The sequence below is a fragment of the Gorilla gorilla genome, chromosome 15 (assembly GCF_029281585.2).
Source record: "Gorilla gorilla gorilla isolate KB3781 chromosome 15, NHGRI_mGorGor1-v2.1_pri, whole genome shotgun sequence".
NCBI lineage: Eukaryota > Metazoa > Chordata > Mammalia > Primates > Hominidae > Gorilla > Gorilla gorilla.
In genome coordinates, this window is record NC_073239.2 from 97908744 (window position 1) to 97928847 (window position 20104).

Sequence of the window (20104 nt, forward strand, 5' to 3'; positions counted from 1 at the left end):
AGAGGTTGCAGTGAGCCAAGATCATGTCACTGCACTTCAGCCTGGGTGACACAGCAAGACTTTATCTCAAAAAAAAAAAAAAAAAGGTTGCATGAGCAATATATAGTGATGGTGACTCCAGTTTTGCCAAGATATAAGCAAGATTGAACGGGCCAGAAAATGTGGATATGTTAGTGCAAGCAAATCATCAATTCTTTTTTTTTTTTTTTTTTTTTTTTTGTATTTTAAGTTCTGAGGTACATGTGCGGAATGTGGAGGTTTGTTACATAGGTATACATGTGCCATGGCTGTTTGCTGCACCCATCAACCCGTCATCTACATTAGGTATTTCTCCTAATGCTATCCCTCCCCTAGCCTCCCACCCCCCGACAGGCCCGGTGTGTGATGTTCCCCTCCTTGTGTCCATGTGTTCTTATTGTTCAACTCCCACTTATGAGTGAGAACATGCAGTGTTTGATGTTCTGTTCTGGTGTTAGTTTGCTGAGAATGATGGTTTCCACCTTCAGCCATGTCCCCACAAAGGACATGAACTCATCCTTTTTTATGGATGCATAGTATTCTATGGTGTATATGTGCCACATTTTCTTTATTCAGTCTATCATTGATGGGCATTTGGGTTGGTTCCAAGTCTTTACTCTTGTGAACAGTGCTGCAGTAAACATACATGTGCATGTGTCTTTATAGTAGAATGACTTATAATCCTTTAGGTATATACCCAGAAATGGGATTGCTGGGTCAAATGGTATTTCTAGTTCTAGATCCTTGAGGAATCGCCACACTGTCTTCCACAATGGTTGAACTAATTTACACTCCTACCAACAGTGTAAAACAAAATAACATACATTTATTAAACATATGTGTCTCTGTGTGTGTTACACTTAGACACATAAAAGATATTTAACAAACATTGTTGAATGGATAAATGACTGAATGAGCAGCTACTATGTGTCAGGTGCTAGAAATAGCCAAAATGTTCTAAAAGACTGTGGGGAATTAGCAATTCCTTTTAGAACAGGGGTCCCCAACCCTGGGGCCATGAACCAGTACCTGTCCGTGGTCTGTTAGAAACCAGGCCACATAGAGGACGTGAGTGGCAGGTGAGCGAGCTAAGCTTCATCTGTATTTTACAGCTGCTCCCCATCCCTCACATTACCACCTGAGCTCTGCCTCCTGTCAGATCAGCAGTGGCATTAGATTCTTATAGGAAAGTGAACCCTATTGTGAACTGCACATGCGAGGGACCTAGATTGCGTGTTCCTTATGAGAATCTAATGCCTGATGATCTGAGGTGGAACAGAGGCAGCGATGCTAGCACTCAGGAGCAGCTGCAAATACAGGTTAACATTGGCAGAGAGGCTTGACTGCATAGAAACCATAATAAATCAATTGCTTGCAGACTCATATCAAAACCCTAAAAGTGAGTGACATGTGACAAGTAAGCTGCATCTGGTGGCAAGCTTTATAGTGGCAAGTGAGTTGATGTACTTCAATTGTACAGCTGCATCTGGTATCCTTAAAAGTATGTTTCAGACAATTTCAAATCTCCATATGTTCTGGATTGAAGTCAAGGCAGAATATCCTGAGATGATTACAAAAGCTCTGAAAAGCCTGCTTCCGTTTCCAACATCCTATCTTTGTGAAGCAGGGTTTTCTGCAGTGACAGCAACCAAAATGAGACTACAGAGTAGACTGGACATAAGCAACACACTTTGGGTGTCACTGTCTCCCATCACCCACACATGGGACCATCTAGTTGCAGGAAAACAAGCTCGGGGCTCCCACTGACTCCACATTATGGTGAGTTGCATAATTATTTCATTATATATTACCATGTAATAATAATAGAAATAACATGCACAATACATGTAATATGCTTGATTCATCCCAGAACCATCCCCCCGACCCTGCCAGTCTGCGGAAAAATTGTCTTCCATGAAACTGGTCCCTGGTACCAAAAAGGTTGGGAACCGCTGCTCTAGAATGTTCCCCTTGGCTGAGGAGTCCCTGATCAACCACTGAGGCTCTGCTTAAGTGTTCCCTCCCCTGCAAAGTCTACTATCACCCTAATTAATTACTATTCCATTGAAAAGCTCATCCCACCATCTTACACTGGTTAGATGTTTTACCTGCTTGTCTTCATCACTAGGATAAGGGGGAAAAAAGATTCTGGGTTTGTTCCATATTTGTTTTCCCCAAATCTACTGTTTGTAATAGGGAAAGGGAGAAAGGAAAGGTATAAGAAAGAGAAGAGAGGACAGTAGGCAGGGAAAGAAGGAGAGCAAGGTGAGGTAAATCATGTTCTTTTGCCCCTAAGGAAATTATGTTACATGGTAGGTTTGTTGTTAGATACTGAGACCCTGATTCTACCTTATATTCAATGGACATTGTTTAATTACATTTATTGCTTTACCACTCTGGAAAGAAATGTATTAATTTAAAATGTTTTGGATCAATTATTTCTTTTTATTACAGTTCTTACGGCTTATTGAAACCACTCAGCACACTTTTAAATATGTAAAATGTATGATCTGAGTCATGATAAAAAAGAAATTTCATAGGTAACAGCATCAGTAAATATGTGGCTGCACTTTCAGTGCTGACCTACCTATATTCTTTTCTGAGTTCACAACCTCAGTTATCAACAACTGACATTACTCAATAGTTGGCACATGGCATCCAATGCATGGACTTGAAAGTAGGCTTTAAAATTACAGTAATCGGCTGCGTGCAGTGGCTCATGCCTGTAATCCCAGCACTTTGGGAGGCAGAAGCGGGCAGATCACGAGGTCAGGAGATCAAAACCATCCTGGCTAACATGGTGAAACCCCGTCTCTACTAAAAATACAAAAAAAAAAAAAAAAAAAAGCCAGGCGTGGTGGCGGGTGCCTGTAGTCCCAGCTATTTGGGAGGCTGAGGCAAGAGAATGGCGTGAACCCAAGAGGCGGAACTTGCAGTGAGCCGAGATAGTGCCACTGCACTCCAGCCTGGGCAACAAAGCGAGACTCCATCTCAAAAACAAAAACAAAACAAACAACAAAAAAATTACAGTAATTACTGTGGGCATGATAATTGTATGTGTCAACTTGTGTTGTGCACCACAGTGTTTCCAGATATTTGGTCAAAGAGTTTTCTGTGTGGCTGAGGGGGTGTCTTCGATGAGATTAACATTTGCATCAGCAGACTGGGTGCTGTGATTTGAATGTTTGTGTCCTCCTCTCCCCAGAATTCATTTATTGAAACTAACCCTTAATATGGTGGTATTAAGATATGGGGTGTTTGGGGCCGGGCACGGTGACTCACACCTGTAATACCAGCACTGTGGGAGGCTGAGGCAGGTGGATTACGAGGTCAGGAGATCGAGACCATCCTGGCCAACATGGTGAAACCCCATCTCTACTAAAAATACAAAAATTATCCCGGCATGGTGGCACATACCTGTAGTCCCAGCTACTTGGGAGGCTGAGGCACAAGAATCGCTTGAACCCAGGAGGCAGAGGTTGCAGGGAGCCAAGATCACGCCACTGCACTCCAGCCCAGGTGACAAAGCAAGACTTCATCTCAAAAGAACAAAAAAAAAGATGTGGGGCGTTTGGGAGGTGATTGGGTCATGAAGGTGGAGCACTCATTAATGAGATTATTAAGGAGATTACTGCCCTTAGAAAACAGCCCAAGAAGTCTATGTGCTCCTTCTGCCATCTAAGGACACGGCTAGAAGGCACCAAAGAGCAAGTCCCCACCAGACACTCAGTTTGCTGTGTGCATGTGGAGATCTCTTGGTGCCTTGATCTTGGGCTTCCCAGTTTCTAGAAGGTGAGAAATAAATTTCAATTGTCCATAAATTACTCAGTTTAACATATTCTGTTATAGCAGCCCAATGGACTAAGACACTGAGTAAAGCAGATTGATCTGAATAGGCTATAAATGGAAAGGAAAACTCTTCCTGCCTGACTGCTTGATCTGGGACATCAGTCTTTATCTGTCTTCTGACTCAAACTAAAACATCAGCCCTTTGGGGAGTCTCAAGCCTACTCGCTTGAGATAAGGGGAAAGACCCACCCCCATGATTCAATTACCTTCCACTGAGTCCCTCCCACAGCACATGGGAATTCAAGATAAATTTGGGTGGGGACACAGACAAACCACATCATCAGGGTTTTCTTACATAGTGTTGATAATCCTTTCCAGGGTACTGGGTGTAATGAGCCTTAAAGGTCTTTAGGACCCTGATGTAAAGACTAAATTAAAGATGTGTGTTTGGAGGCAAGTAGACCACTTCAGCACCTCCAGTGTTGAACTCATGGAGTTCTGGGTGGCCAGGGGCATTGTTCAATATCAAAAGAACCTTAAATGGCAGTCCCTTACTGGCAAGGTACCTCCTGACTTGAGGGACAAAGCATAAATGGAGTCAATCCAGAAAAAGAGTTCTCATTGTACAGGCCTTCTTGTACAACCAAAAGATTGGCAGGTGGTGTTTAACTTTTCCCTTCAAGGCTCAGGGGTTAGCTGCTTTATAGATAAGGGCAGTCCTTATCATAAACCGAACTGCATTTGCACAAAACAGTAGAGGTAGCCCATCTCTTCCTGCCTTAAATCCTGGTGCTCACTTCTTTTTCTTACTAATAAATGTCCTTCATGGCATTTTTTTGCAGAACAGGGCACCTTTATTTGCATTAAAAACCTATTTAGTACACCTACTACGTACCCCCTAAAATTTTAAAAAATTAAAATCTATTTAGGCAGATATTCTTCTCAGTGATTGTCTTAATGGTGCCTGGGAACTCATCTGTTGCCTGTTGGTTGGCAAAACCTGATTCTCCTGTTATCGTCACATTTTTAAAACCAAACATCTTTCTAAAACTATCACACCATCTTTTGCTGGCATGAAATTCTTCAGCCTTAGTTCCTTTAACTTCCTTTTACTTTAAGTTGTTATATGACTTCATCTTTTTTTCAAATAATAATAGAGTATTTAGGCATGTTTTTTGTTTGTTTTTTTTTTTTTTTTTTTAGATGGAGTCTTGCTCTGTCACCAGTCTGGAGTGCAGTGGCGCAATCTCGGCTCACTGCAACCTCCACCTTCCGGGTTCAAGCGATTCTTCTGCCTCAGCCTCCCGAGCAGCTGGGACTACAGGTGCACGCCACCATGCCTGGCTAATTTTTTGTATTTTTGTAGAGACAGAGCTTCACCATTTTGGCCAGGATGGTCTCGATCTCCTGACCTCATGATCTGCCCACCTCGGCCTCCCAAAGTGCTGGGATTACAGGCTTGGGCCACCGTGCCTGGCCAGGTATGCCTTTCTTATAGCAATTCTGCACCGACATAAAAGCTCCATTTTCAATATGAGATAAAAAGGTATTTTGCAAAAAGTATAAGTTTTTATACCTGCTGGTGTAGCTGCAGTAACAGCCTCATGAATTTTCTTTCTTTTTTAACAATGGGCCTTGCACTAGATTCATTTATCTTGAAATGGCAGGCAATCGCAGCTGCAGACCTTAATCTATGGTAAACATCAAGCAGTTCAACTTTTTCTTGTCATGATTTTTCTCTGCTTCTTGGGAGCACTTTCAGCAACACTAATGGCACTTTGTATAGATCCCATGGTGTTATTCAAGGTTTACAGTATTGCACTAAATATAATGAAAAATATGTGAGAACAGTGAGAGGTCACTTTTTACTGTCATATGGAATTTACTGGAGACACAAACTGCTTATACAGAGATAATTAGTGACATGAAATTTTAAGCAGATACTTGCAACACCTGAGCTTAGCACAAAAGCAACAGGAGCTGGCTATGACATTTTTGCAGTAGTACAGTATGTACAGTTCATTGTATGCAGTAATGATTTAATACTTTATGTTTGCTCACATTTCTCTTGACTGTGAATGGTACATGTGAAGTCTGTATTTGGGTTTGAAAGTTTTCATAACTTTTAACTTTTTATAATAGATTTGTATGTATTTTATCATAATGTATGATCAAATAGATGAGTATCTCCCTAGCTTTTTTCTTAATTTCTTTTTATATTTCCAGGTCATATGGTTCAACTGCAAGTTTTTAAAAATTGTTGCAAATCTCCAAAAAAGGATTCAATATGTTTATTTTTTAAAACTGTGTATAATTAAACTTGCAATTCAAAGATAGACTTGAACCCTAATTATTCCAATGGATAAATCAGTATAAATATGTAGTTTTTTTTTTAACATGAGAAGAGATGGGAAGTTGGTTTTGGACAAATCTGAGGCTGTTTCTATGATATTCTATAATATTGATTTGTTTCCTTGATATTTATGTATCTTTCACATAAAAATAAAATATAATAGACAATACATTAAACTGGGAGCCCAGAAACTTTGGTTCTAGGATTGAATTATATGTGAGACATTCAATAAATCACTGAACCTTCTAGGCTTGAGTTCCTTCATTTTGAAAGTGAAAGGATGAAATATTTAGTTTCAGGATACTAAAGACATCTTAATCCCTAAACTGCTTTCTGGAAAAAAGCCAAAAGCAACAAGGAAATTTAGCAATACACACTCCCATCTGGCATTATTAGAAAATCTTCATTAACTTCAACCATAATATATATGAAGAAAGGCTGGCAAGTATAGTGAATTTGGACCAGAGAGAGGCAAGAAACTGAAAGAAGATGGTTACTGGAGCTCAAAGGATGACAGTGCAGAGGTCTTTGAAGTAGGTGATACACATCAAGGGGTAAGACATGATAGAACAAGATGGATGGCCTCAAGGAGCTCCTGAAACCCCACAAGAAACCCCTCCAATGCAGGGGATGTGATGACAAATGAAGACACATGCAGACAAGCTAACTCTGCAAGAAACTATCTGTTTGGAAGACCAGATGAGAAACTGAATGATAAGCAGCTTGAGGCTGTCAATCTTTATCCGCCATTGAATGTAAACTCCAGGGAGGCAGAAATTTTTTTTCTGATTTATCTATTGCTATATTCTCCAAACCTAGAGCAGTACCTGGCACAAAGTAGGTGCACAATAAATATTTGTATGATGGATGGATGAGTAAAGAAAGATTACAGCTAAACCACACAATCGACATATTTGTGTGTATGTGTGTGTGTATGCACACGCATGCAAACATGCAAACATGCAAACATTACCCTGTCACCTCTAGAGAAAAATCCCTTCATTATTGAAAAGGAATTAACATAGGATTTATGCAAAAATAACCCTATTTACATAAAGAAGAAAGGCAACAAAACAAATAAAAATCATAAAAAGGGCAACCAGCAAAAATATTTTTATTGCCCTAGAGAAGGTAAAACTTGTGACCAAAGTTTTCTGTGAGTTCATAAAACTTAATGAATAAGGTGACCTTTCTGTGTTAGGACTCCAGAGTGAAGATAAGAAGTCTCAAATTTAAAAAAAGGTGAGGCAATAAAAAATGTTAAAAAAGGTATTTGGTAGATCTTGGGATAGAAGTAAAAGAGCAACATAAAAGCATCAAAGAAATAAAAGCTTTGGGCCAGGCACAGTGGCTCACACCTGTAATCCCAGCACTTTGGAAGGTAGAGGCAGGCAGATCACCTGAGGTCAGGAGTTCAAGACCAGCCTGGCCAACACAGTGAAACCCCGTCTCTACTAAAAATACAAAAATTAGCTGGGTGTGGTGGTGGGCACCTATAATCCCGCTATTTGGGAGGCTGAGGCAGGGGAATCACTTGAACCTGGGAGGCGGAGGTTGCAGTGAGCCGAGATCACGCCACTGCACTCCAGCCTGGGCAACAAGAGTGAAACTCCACCTCAAAAAAAAAAAAAAAAAAAAGAAAGGCTTTAATGGGAACAGCAATGTTGCCCATGTTGAAAATATAAGTGAAGACATTCATGACATCTTGAGAAAGTGGAGCAAAATGAAATAGAAAAGAATAAAGACTAGAGTAGGAAAAAATTGTAGATCGAGAACACAGGGGAAATTGAACAGGTACAACATATTGGATTTTTATTAGAAATTATATGTAAAACATTCAACATTCTTGTTTTTAAAGACAAAATCAGAAAAAAATGGAGAACAAAAATATCCAAAGTTATATCAAAAAACTCCTGAAATAAGTGATTTGAATCTGTAGAATTAAAGGACACACAATATTCCGGCAAACATAAATATCTATTAATTTCCATGCATAATCTAGTAAAGTTAAGGAACTTCAAAGAAAAATAAAGAACCCAAGAGTATCTAAAAAAGGTGAGGGCATAAATGTCTTATCTGAAAAGCAAAAGAATTAAGCTAGCTTCAAATTTCTCTCCGTTCAGTGCTAGGAATAATGAAATCATCAAGTTCTCAGGTAACAAAGTATGACCCCTAAATTATATACCCAGACACACCAGGCTTGTTTCTTCTGTCCATCTGTGCAATAACTTTTTCAAATGTGTAAAACATAGGGGAAAAAAACCTACATGAGCTTTAAAAAAGCTGTTAGCCAACTAGGTCAACCAAGATATAAATGATGAGCTATGAGCATTAAGTCATTTTAAATTTAAAACTAAGGTTAAAATGACTTCAGGAAATTAGGGTGTGCAGAACAGAATAGAAATGTAATAAGTTATCCCTTTATAAAAGTAATATAACTAACAAAAATCAGGAGCAAGAGGGAAATGAAAATGGGAGATAATTTAAGTACCAATCTTCTCATTTTTAAATATATTGTTTAAGGCTGATCTGAGACTAAGGCTGATCTGAGATTAAGCACATAACTAACCAAAATGAGTGTAGCAGAAAAGAAAAGCAAGAAGATGGAAGTAACTGGACATATTCTAAAAGCATCATTCATAGTGAGAAATTAATAGGTACTGTTTAAAGGAAGAGAGACCTTACGATATTACATAAAGTTATATCTTACAAAGTAACAAATTACTAGAGGAACTCAAGTAGATCATAAGCCTTTCATATTATGAAAAATTGACCTTAGAAATCACAGACCAATGGTAAAATATTAAAAACAAAGTGTAATGAACTTATCCTTCCAGGAATGCTGGTTTACATCACATAAACCACTCCTGGTAAGAAAAATTAGCAAAGCAGGATTAAAACAATTTAATCACAAAATAGTAAACAATTATGAAACAAAGAGGAGAAAAAGGGAAATCAGAGAGGTAAATCCTAGGAATGTGATTTAAGGAATAGTTGAGCAGAGGTTTGGCAGCACTATAGGGCTAGACAGTAAGAAAAAAAAATCTATCAAGAAGGGATCTCTGATAAACCCCCTACATTGAGTTGGGATCCCAAAGGGCTCCATCTAGTAGTAAGGGGTAGCTGGAAAAAAAACTTGGGACAGAAGTCCAGTTTTCAACCATCTTAGTTCCTCTAATTGGATTATGGTAATATAAGATTGCTAGTCCCCCTAACCAACTGCCATGAGCAAATGGAAATCCTACCAGGAAATACAATTTTAGGCTTCAAATGATTTCAACACTTTTTGTATACAACATCTTGCACACAATAAAAAGTAACCAGACAAATGAGAAGAGAAGATGATGTAATAAAAAATTGAGAGAAACACCAGCAACAGAAATGAATGCACAGGAGATTCAGAATATGAATAATCAGACATTTTACAATTTTTAATAGAGAAAATTTTTTTAAACCCAAAATGGATTCTTTGAAAAGACTAATAAAATTGATAAACCTTTGGTAAGGTTGATTGAGGAAATAAAGAATCAGAAATAAAAAAGGAGTCTATTATCACAGAGCCTATAGATATTTTTAAATTATATTATTTAAATATATTAACTTTGTCTCTAAATTTGAAATTTTTAATAAAATGGATATATTTCTATAAAAAACAATTTACCAAAACTGACACATGAAGAAATAGAAAATATGAATCATTCTGTAACCTTTAAAAGAATTAAAAACCATAACAAAGGCCATCATGATTTCCCCAGAGTTATTTAACTCCCTTTTCCCATGTAAAATTTACTTCCAAATCTTTGAGAAGGCATTCCTTACTTCAGCAATAGGAATCTTCAGGGTTTTTTTTAATTATGAGGACATATTTTCCATTCCTCATCTTATTTAACTCAGTGTTATAAAACTGTTCTATGATTTACTTTTGAGGATTATATATATTAGCTTCTCATATATTTCATACCCTAGGAGTTTAGATCATATAGCATGATAGTGAAGGGAGAAAGGGAGAAAAGTGGGAGACATGGAAGGGGAGCGAAAAGAGAGTTGTCCTGATTTGAATTGTTACAGTTCCATATCTGCACCCCCAGCAGTTTATTTATGATGGAGAGAAAATAAGTAAAAATATATGTGACTTGATTTTCAGTTTGAAAATGTGTTAATGAGAAAAAAACCCAAATCAATCTAATTATTTATGCTTACTTTATGGAAATAAAAAATTTCTGTACTATGTGGTAGAAATGAGTGTGAGCCATTCTGGGAAACTGTTCTTCAGACTACCTGGTGACCTATCAGTTAATCAAAGCATTTGACATTTTTTCTAAAGAAAAGAGGGTGAAATAATAACTTGGCCTTTCTTAAAAAAATATACCCATGGATTCTGCATCCTTGCCAGTTGTCTATTACATAGTTTGTTGAGACTGCCCAACGTTGTCTGGAATTTCCAAGCCTCAGCACTATAAAAATAATTCACTAGAACTGCCTCAAAATAATTTATATTGTGTAATTACTTAACACTGCACTTTGGACTACAGTATGGAATGGATATGCTAGGAATTATGCTGGGTTCAGTGAGAGTTCTGCACAAAGGCCTCTTTTGCCATAACTACCAGGCTCTTGATGTTTAAGGAATTGTGTTGATAGGCCCTAGAAACTTAGGACCTACAATTACTGGACCATATTTATTGCAGCACAGAAGAGAGTTGATGGTGGCTGATACAATATTGGTATAAACAAGGTCACTAGTGTTCCAGTATGAACATTCAAGAGCCCTTAGGGAAAACAAAGAAGTCACTTTCACAAAGAACTTTCAATTGCCTGCTCTCTGATACTAAAACAGAATTTAAAAATGAACCTAGTTCATTTTTTTTCTTGTCTCTTGGCTAAAAGACCACAGAAAACTGATCCTTCACTTAATCTCAAGCAAAAATTGTATTGTTTTGGTGAAATCCATTTTTTACCTCAAGGATTGAGCCTAAGGTTATCACATCAAAATATATTTTCTTTAAAAATCTGAAGTTTGGCCTTGAATTTTAAAGGAAATTCTGCTTGAATTATTATATGGGATGAAATATTTAAATATTAATCTTTTTTTCTCTCTTTCAATGAATTAAGACAAATACAAGCACCTTTTAAAAATCAGGCAGGGAAATATATGTGAATTAAATTCTCTTACCAGTAGTTTTTCATTTTGTGAAACACACTTTTCTAGATTGGATAGACTTTACTGACGAGTGTTTTTGATAATGCTGAATGGAATTGAGTATGACCTCCCAGATACAGATGCATTTGGACTTCTCATCCACTTAGTCTTTTTCATTCAAACTGGAAAATCATGTGGTTTCATTTTTATTATTTTTTTAATTGAGAGGATTGTCAGGAGAAAATATGTATGTGGCTTTATTTTTATTTTAACCAATAAGATTGTCAGTAGGAAATGCATTCTGAATATAGCACACATGGAGCAAATGTTCCTTTTTGGTCATGACATTTTTTCATTATAATGGGGGTTTGCCAGGGCATATACCATGTTTTAATGCCTTTTACATATAAAATCACAACAAGATAAGACTTTAGACCTCTCTGTAAAAGCTGAGGTATAATGGGAACTAGCATGCTCTGACTGGTTGCCTCAATTAATAAAACAATCAGGAAATCTCGAGGGTTTCCTTCCACTAATTTGAGTATCCCTTGGTGACCTGCATAAACCCTAGTTCTTATAAATCTGTTCACTCTCCTGCACCGGAGGAAGGGGAGATGGAAAGCTGGCCTGTTGGTGACATACACAGCATTATGCTTAGAAAAGTATGGGTTTCTTCCATGCTACCATCCTACTCTTGGCAAGAAATTATACTTTGTGATCCTACAGTCATACATTTGAAGGAACTACACACATAGGAGACAGCGTGACCCTAGGCTCTGACTGGGTATCTTTGTTTATATTTTGATAAAGAAGTTTATGGAAAAAGTTATTTTTAATTGAACAATAATTTGAGGCATGGTAAAAACATATGTATTGTCTAGGAATTATTATTTAATATTTAGAAAAAAACATGAGGCTTTAACTTGAAGAAATAAATATATTTTCAGGGAAAATCTATGTTGTTTCTTATTTATTTGCACTTTGGTACTCTAGAACACCATTAGGATGTCTTGTTTCAGATTTTAAAGGTAGGTATTATCCCTGTGATCCTTCGTGTGCAAACTAGCTTAGCAACCTGCCCCCAGGAGAGTAACCACAGAGCCAGTGGATCTATCCCACGATCCCTTGCATGAACCAGCCTGGCACTTTGCCCACAGGGAAGCAGCGCCAGAACCAGCAAACTAGCCACACAAACTCTAGCAGCCTAGGTCACAGAGGCACTTATAGGCATCACTGACATTGACTATAGAAACTTCAGAGAGGCTACACTACTGTCCTCACCCAGAACCAAAGCCAATGCACTCTACCCAACTGACTCCCTAGGACACACCTTCAGGTGAAAGTCTTCCCCTCTGGAAGCTACTGTATAAAACTGGAAGAGGCAATTCTTCCACCAGATGCGCAGGTATCAAAAGAGGGACACAAGAAACACGACACTGCCAAATAAGCACAGTGATTCTCCAGTTACTTAACACAAAGAAATAGAAATTTATGAATCTTAAGGAAACTCAGATACAAGAGAACACAGATAGACATTTCAAATACATGGGGAAAATAATTTATGATCTGTATGAGAAATTGAACAAAGAGATAGATATCATTAAAAAGAACCAAACAAACTTCCACTTGAGCAGCCTGAGACATCCATGGGTGGGGGTATTTTCTCCCTCAACTGTTCCTACCACAGCCTTTCTGAGGTTTTTCCTAGTGAGGCCAAGAGGGTCTTTGAGGAAAACTGCATCCAGACATGCCTTGAGGGAAGGTGTCAAATGCAGGAGCATGGAAAAGAGTTACAATTTGGATATGAAACCATTTTTCTAGCCCACCTTAGAGAAGACTCTTGACACACTGGTCAAAATGGTTCCAATCGCCAACCTTGCAAGACACTTCAGGTTCAAAGAATTTCCCTTGTAAAAGCAACAAGGGAGGTGTCAGAGTTTTCCATTTAGATAAACAAATTCAAGTTCTTACCATGGAAAATTCAGAGAAGACTATAGTGGTTCTCCTTGCTTGTGGCTCCTTCAATCCTGTCACCAACATGCACCTCAGGTTGTTTGAACTAGCCAAGGACTGCATGAATTGAACAGGAAGATAGAGAGTTGTCAAAGGCATAATCTCTCCTGTTGGTGATGCATACAAGAAGAAGGGACTCATGCCTGCCCATCACCAGGTCATCATGGCAGAACTTGCCACCAAGAATTCCAAATTGGTGGAAGTTGATACATGGAAAAATTTTCAGAAGGAGTGGATAGAGACTGTTAAGATGCTAAGACACTATCAAGATAAACTGGAGGCTAGTGACTGTGATCAACAGCAGAACTCACCTACATTAGAAAGGCCTGGATGAAAGAGGAATTCCATGAGCGGAACAAAGACAAGATTCTAGTCAAAAGAGATCCCTAGAGCCAAAAACAAAAGGTGCGCCAAAAGTCAAGCTGCTGTGTGGGGCAGATTTACTGGAGTCCTTTGGTGTTCCCAATTTCTGGAAGAGTGAAGACATCACCCAAATCATGGCAGACTATGGGCTTATATGCATTACTCAAGCTGGAAATGCTGCTCAGAAATTCATCTATGAATCTGATGTGCTATGGAAACACTGGAGCAACATTCATGTGGTGAATGAATGGATCACTAATGATATCTCATCCACAAAAATCTGAAGAGCCCTCAGAAGGGGCCAGAGCATCCACTACTTGGTACTAGATCTTGTCCAAGAATACATCGAAAAGCATAATTTGTACAGCTCCAAGAGTGAAGACACTCCGAGAGTGAAGACACTCCGAGAGTGAAGACAGTGAAGACAGCTCCGAAAGTAAATGACAGGGGCCATCCTGGCCACTTTACAGAGAAACACTGCAGAAGCTAAGGCATAGAAATTCTGCAGCATGATGTTTTGCACTTTCCTTTCAGGGTTTGAAACAATCTGGGTGTTAATAACTGGGAAAAGAAATTGTGGTCCTGTTGCATAAACTAAAGATTAAAAGTTTAGTAAAAATCAGTGGTAAGTTAAAATCAGGGTTGTTTTTTTTTTCTTTTTATCAGAAGTTGCTAAGATGAATGTTTTCCATATGGTCTTTTTCTAAAAAAAAAAAAATATATACAATTCTCTTTATCTTTAAACCAAGAGATTAGCAGCACACAAAAACCAGAAGAATTTTCAGTGCAACTAGCTACAAATAAGAAATCAAAAAGTACAGCCTAGCTCTACCACATAAAAGAAGCAAAGTGTGAAAAGCAAAAGTTCACTTAAAATTCTAATTTAGGTTATGAAGAGAATTGACATTTTATGCATGCCTGCTGTGGGTAATCTGCAGCTAGGGTAGACAAAGGAAGGAATTCTTATAGTGGTGATCTTGTAAAATGCACCATTGATAAATCATCTCCAGTTATGCAAAATAAAGGTTGTGCATATGCCTGGCAGAAACATTGTACCAATAGTTAGTTCTCTGTGGCACACATCACAATTGCTGACTAAAGTTTGGCAAGACCTATCTGCCTGGAGCTTCCTCTTTAGAAGTAGGAAGTGAAGTCCAAGCCCTCATATGTTTAGAAAAGTATGCAAGTTTTCTGATGCCTACCAGAGGTAGAGACCTGCTGCCTTATACTTTACACACAGTTACTTTTCCTTGTTATGGGTCATGCTCTAGCCTTGGTCATCCACCCTCTCTTTATCTTCAGAAACAATTTCAGAGTTGACATCATGCTACCTTGAATTGAGAGAACCATGGAGAATGAGAAGTCTATTCAAGGATTTTATGTCTGAATGCTCTTAGCCTTTATTGATAGCTTAATCAGAAGATCTAAGTGGGGTGCAGTGGCACATGCTCTGTAGTCCCATCTACCTGAGAGGCTGGAGCAGAAGGATCGCTTGAGTCCAGGAGTTTGACACCAGCCTGGGCAAAATAGTGAGAACTCATTTTTTAAAACTCTGAAGTTTCTGAAGGGCCCTGCTGTTTCTGTTCCAGCCAACTGTGAATCTGCCATTTGTGAATTTCAGCAGAAAAAGGGTCTGTTTTCTCATATTTTTTTCTTCTTGTCCTTTTGTATGAAGTTTAACCTAAAGTAGTATTCTCAAATAATTAGTCATAGCTTCACGTTAAAAACACATGCTTGTTACATGGTTTTCCACTGATTAAAATTTTGCGGAAATTTCACCAATTGCTAAAGCAGAAAGACCAGAAATAGCTTTTTATAGAATCGTTTTGGGGTTTGCGAAAATTGTCCTATGATAGAAACAGGACTAAAGTTAAATTTCTAATGAAAATATAATAATTTGCCTTTTTGCAATTTCTATTTCATTCCTACACCAACCCAGATGAAGGGTTTGTAACTCCAGAAGAAAAAAAATACTTAGATATGTGCAATTGTATAGTCAGATCTGAATCTACAGTTTAAAAAATAAAAATGTTAAATAAAGTTAAGCAAATATATGTGCTTCAACTCCCAACTTACTCTTACTAAAGCCTGTGGACCAATTCCCAAAAACAGGGAGGGTGCAAAGCCTGGCACCTAGCAGCTTTCAGGATCCATCTGCCAAGTGAATGAAAGGTTGGAATCTCAAATCCTACAGATAAGAGTCAGTTTTCTCCTCCTTAGCTTCTTGGAGTTTAAGAGTTGAAGCGGCCCTGAAAAGTAATGATTGAGCATGAAGAAGCTATAAGAATTGAACTTTGATACCTTATGGGCAATAATACACAGTTTATCTGAAGTGTTGTGTAAACTGCAGAAAGGTTCCAATGCTAGAAAATTCTCTCATACTGTCATGCCTTCCCACTTAGAAGTGCCCACGCCCTGCTCAGCTGTGACTGTACTGACCTCAGGACCTCACTGGACAAGGCATGTGGTAACCCTTGCAGGAGACCTGATAATGGTGAAATGATTCTATTGTTATATTATTTATGGAGAAACAACTTTGTACAGAGAACGAGCTGCTTGGCTTTTTCTTCCAATGCTGAGGATGCTGCTGATGCTGCCATGTAACAGCATACTTTTGGGTGTCCTCAAGGATAGAACTTCCCCTCTGAATAATGGAAATTAGAACAATGAACTTCACAGGGGAATAAATATTAATGACTGAGTGAAGAAAATATTCCATTGTTTATTCCCTACCACATCATTTCCATAATTGGCTGTTGTACTGTGAATTTGGAGAAAATGGGTAATGCTTTTGTTTTGTTTTGCTTGTTTGTTTGATGCTGGGGGTTTTATGTGTTGTACACTTTACCCCTTACATTGCATAATTTGAATGCAGCAAACAAACCCACAATAAAAGTCATTTATTGGCATCTTCATTCAGATGAATGGAGAGCCTTTGTGGTAGTGTCAAAAAAAATAAAAATAATAAAAATAAAAAGAACCAAACAGAAATTTTGGAGCTGAAAAATTTAACTAATAAAATGAAGAAATACAATTCAGAGCTTCAATAGCAGACTAAATTAAGCAGAAGACAAAAATTTGTGAACTTAAAGACAGGTCTTTTCAAATAACCTAGTCAGAGATCCAAAAGAAAAAAGAATAAAAAGAACAACCAAGGCCAGCTGGACTTCTGGGACACCAACTAAGCAAACAAATATTTGCATTATGGGATTTCCATAGGACAAAAGATGAAGAGAGACACAGAAAGGTTACTTAAAAAAACAATAGTTAAAAACTTCCCAAGTCTTTGGAGAGATATGTACATCCAGCTCCATGAAGCACAAAGGATCCCAAACAGATTCAACCCAAAGAGGTTCTCTCCAAAGCACATTTTAATCAAATCATCAAAAGTTAAAGACAGAATTCCAAAAGCAGCAAGAGAAGAGAATCAAGTTACATATAAGGGAATCCCCACTAGACTATCAGCAGATTTCTCAACAAAAACTGCAGGCCAAGAAAGAACCAGATAATAAATTCAAAGTGCTTAAAGAGGTGAGGTGGGGGTGCAGGGGAACTGTCCACCTGGAATACTACACCCAGAAAATCTATGCTTCAGAAATAGTGCTTCTAGGCAAGAGAAAGCTGAGGGAATCCATCACTGCTAGACCAGCCATATAAGAAATGCTAGAGAGAATGCTTCACCCGGATGTATTAAGAAAATAATTACTAGTATGAAAAAAAGAAAGTATAATCTCATTGGTAGGAGTAAATTTATTATCAAATTTAGAATACTCCATTACTGTAATGGTGGTATATAAACTTTCAGTTGTCTAGTTTGAAGATTAAAAGTCAAAATGGTCAATGATTACTATAGCTACAACAAGTTGTTAAAACACGTACAGGATAGGAAAAGATACAAAGTAAGCAACAAAGTTATAAATTTGGTCGGGGAGGCCAGGTGCAGTAGCTCATGCCTATAATCCCAACACTTTGGGAGGCCGAGGTGGGTGGATCACCTGAGGTCAGGAGTTTGAGACCAGCCTGGCCAAAATGGTGAAACTCCATCTCTACTAAAAATACAAAAATTAGCTGGGTGTGGTGGTGTGTGCCTGCAGTCCCAGGTACTCAGGAGGCTGAGGCAGGAGAATTGCTTGAACCCGGGAGATGGAGGTTGCAGTGAGCCAAGATTGCACCATTGTACTCTAGCCCAGGCAACAAAGCAAGACTCTGTCTCAAAAAAAAATGTTTTTAATAAAAAATAAACAAATTTGGGAGGTAGAAGGTAAGTCTAGAATACTTGTATGTAGCCAAAGTTAAGTTATTATCAACTTAAATTGTCTATTATAACTACACAGTTTTTAAAATGTAAGCCCCATGGTAACCACAAAGAAAAAATTTACAGCAGATATACAATGAAAAAGAAAAAAAAATCAAAGTTTATCACTACAAAAAAAAATCACCAAACCACACAGGTAAACTATAAGAGAGGGAAAAAGGAACAAAGGAAATACAAAAAAAAAAAAAAATGATTTAACAAAATGTCAAGAGTAAGTTCTTACCTATCAATAATAACCTTGAATGTAAATGAATTAAATTTTCCAATTAAAAGATATAGAGTGGCTGAATGGGTAGAAGACAAAACCCAACTATATGCTACCTACAAGAGATTTACTTTACCTATAAGGACACAAATAGACTGAAAGCGAAGGGATGAAAAATGATATTCAATGCAAATGGAAGCCAAAAGACTACAAGAGTAGCTATACTTAGATAACGGATAATTCAAAAATTGAAAGGGGAGACAAAGAAGGTAAATCTATAATAAAGGGGTCAATTAGCAACCAATTATAACAATTCTAAATAGATATGCACCCAACACTGGAGCATATATAAAGCAAATATTATAACATCTAAAGAGTGATACAGACTGCAATACAATAATAGCAGGAGATTTCAACACCCTACTTTCAGCAATAGATAGATCATCCAAACTGAAAATCAGCAAAAAAAAAAAAAAACACTGGATTTATACTGTACTCTAGACCAAATGGACCTAACAGATATTTGCAGAACATTTCACCCACCAGCAACCTACAGAATACACATTTTTCTCAAAAGTACATTGAATTTTCTCCAGGATAGATTATATGTTAGGCCACAAAACAAGTCTCGACAAATTTTTAAAAATCAAAAGCATATTAAGTATTTTTCTGATCACAATGGAATAAAATTAGAAACTGATAACAGGAAGAATTTTGGAAATCGTGCAAATACATGGAAATTAAACAACATGCTCCTGGAACAACCAATGGGCCAATCAAAATATTTAAAATGAAAATTTAAAATTTCTTGAAACAAATGAAAATGGAAACACAACACACCTCAATCTATGGGATATAGCAACAGCAGTTCTAAGAGGGAAGTTTATAGCAATAAACGCCTACATCAAAAAAATAGAAAGATATCAAATAAACAACCTAACATTGTACCTCAAGGAAGTAAAAAAAGAAAAAAAAAGAACAAGCTAAATTTAAAATTAAGAATGAAGGGAATAATAAAGATCAGTGCAGAAATAAGTGAAATAGGGACTAAAAAATAGAAAACATCAATGAAACAAAGAATTATTTTTTAAAAAGATAAACTATATTGACAAACCTTCAGCTAGACAAAGAAAAAAGAGATAAGACACAGATAAATAAAATCAGAGATTAAAAAGAAGCCATTACACCTGATACCACAGAAATACAGAGAATCATAAGAGACAATTATGTTGTGCACATGTACCCTAGAACTTAAAGTATAATAAAAAAATAAATATATATATAAAATAAATAAATTAATTAATTAAAAGAAATAGAAAAAATTAAAAAAAGAAAATCTAGAAGACATGGATATTTTCCTGGACACATATAACCTACCAAAATTGATAATAGAAAATATGAACAGATCAATAATGAGTAACAAGATTCAATCAGTAATAAAAATTTCCGATCACAGAAAAGCATGGGACCTGATGGCTTCATTGCTGAATTCTACTGAATATTTAAAGAATAATTAATACCAATTCTTTTGAAACTATTCCAAAAAACTGAAGAGGAGATAAATTCATCTAAATTCATTCTATGAGGCCAGCATTACCCTGATACAAAAACAAGACAAGGACACAACAAAGAAAGAAAACTACAGGCAAAAATCCTCAACAAAATACAAGCAAACCAAATTCAACAGCAAATTAAAAAGAGAGTTCACCATGACCAACTGGAAGATGGAAGGATGATTCATCATATGCAAATCAATATGCATCATACATCACATTAATAAGATCAATGACAAAACTGATGCAAAAAAAAGCATTTGATAAAATTTAAAATTCCCTCAGGATAAAATCTCTCAACAAATTAGGTATAGAAGGAACACACCTTAACATGATAAAGGCCAAATATGATAAT

At 37.2% G+C, this 20104-nt stretch overlaps 1 protein-coding gene, 1 long non-coding RNA gene and 1 pseudogene across 2 annotated transcripts in view; 2 read left to right on the forward strand and 1 right to left on the reverse strand.

The window, feature by feature from the left end:
• Positions 1 to 20104, forward strand: part of TSHR (thyroid stimulating hormone receptor) — a 193257-nt gene that overhangs the window by 64854 nt on the left and 108299 nt on the right. The gene's annotated exons all lie outside the window — the stretch shown is intronic.
• Positions 1 to 20104, reverse strand: part of LOC134757135 (uncharacterized) — a 99341-nt gene that overhangs the window by 10439 nt on the left and 68798 nt on the right. The window lies entirely within an intron of this gene.
• On the forward strand, positions 13273 to 14089 carry LOC109029526 (nicotinamide/nicotinic acid mononucleotide adenylyltransferase 1-like; annotated as a pseudogene).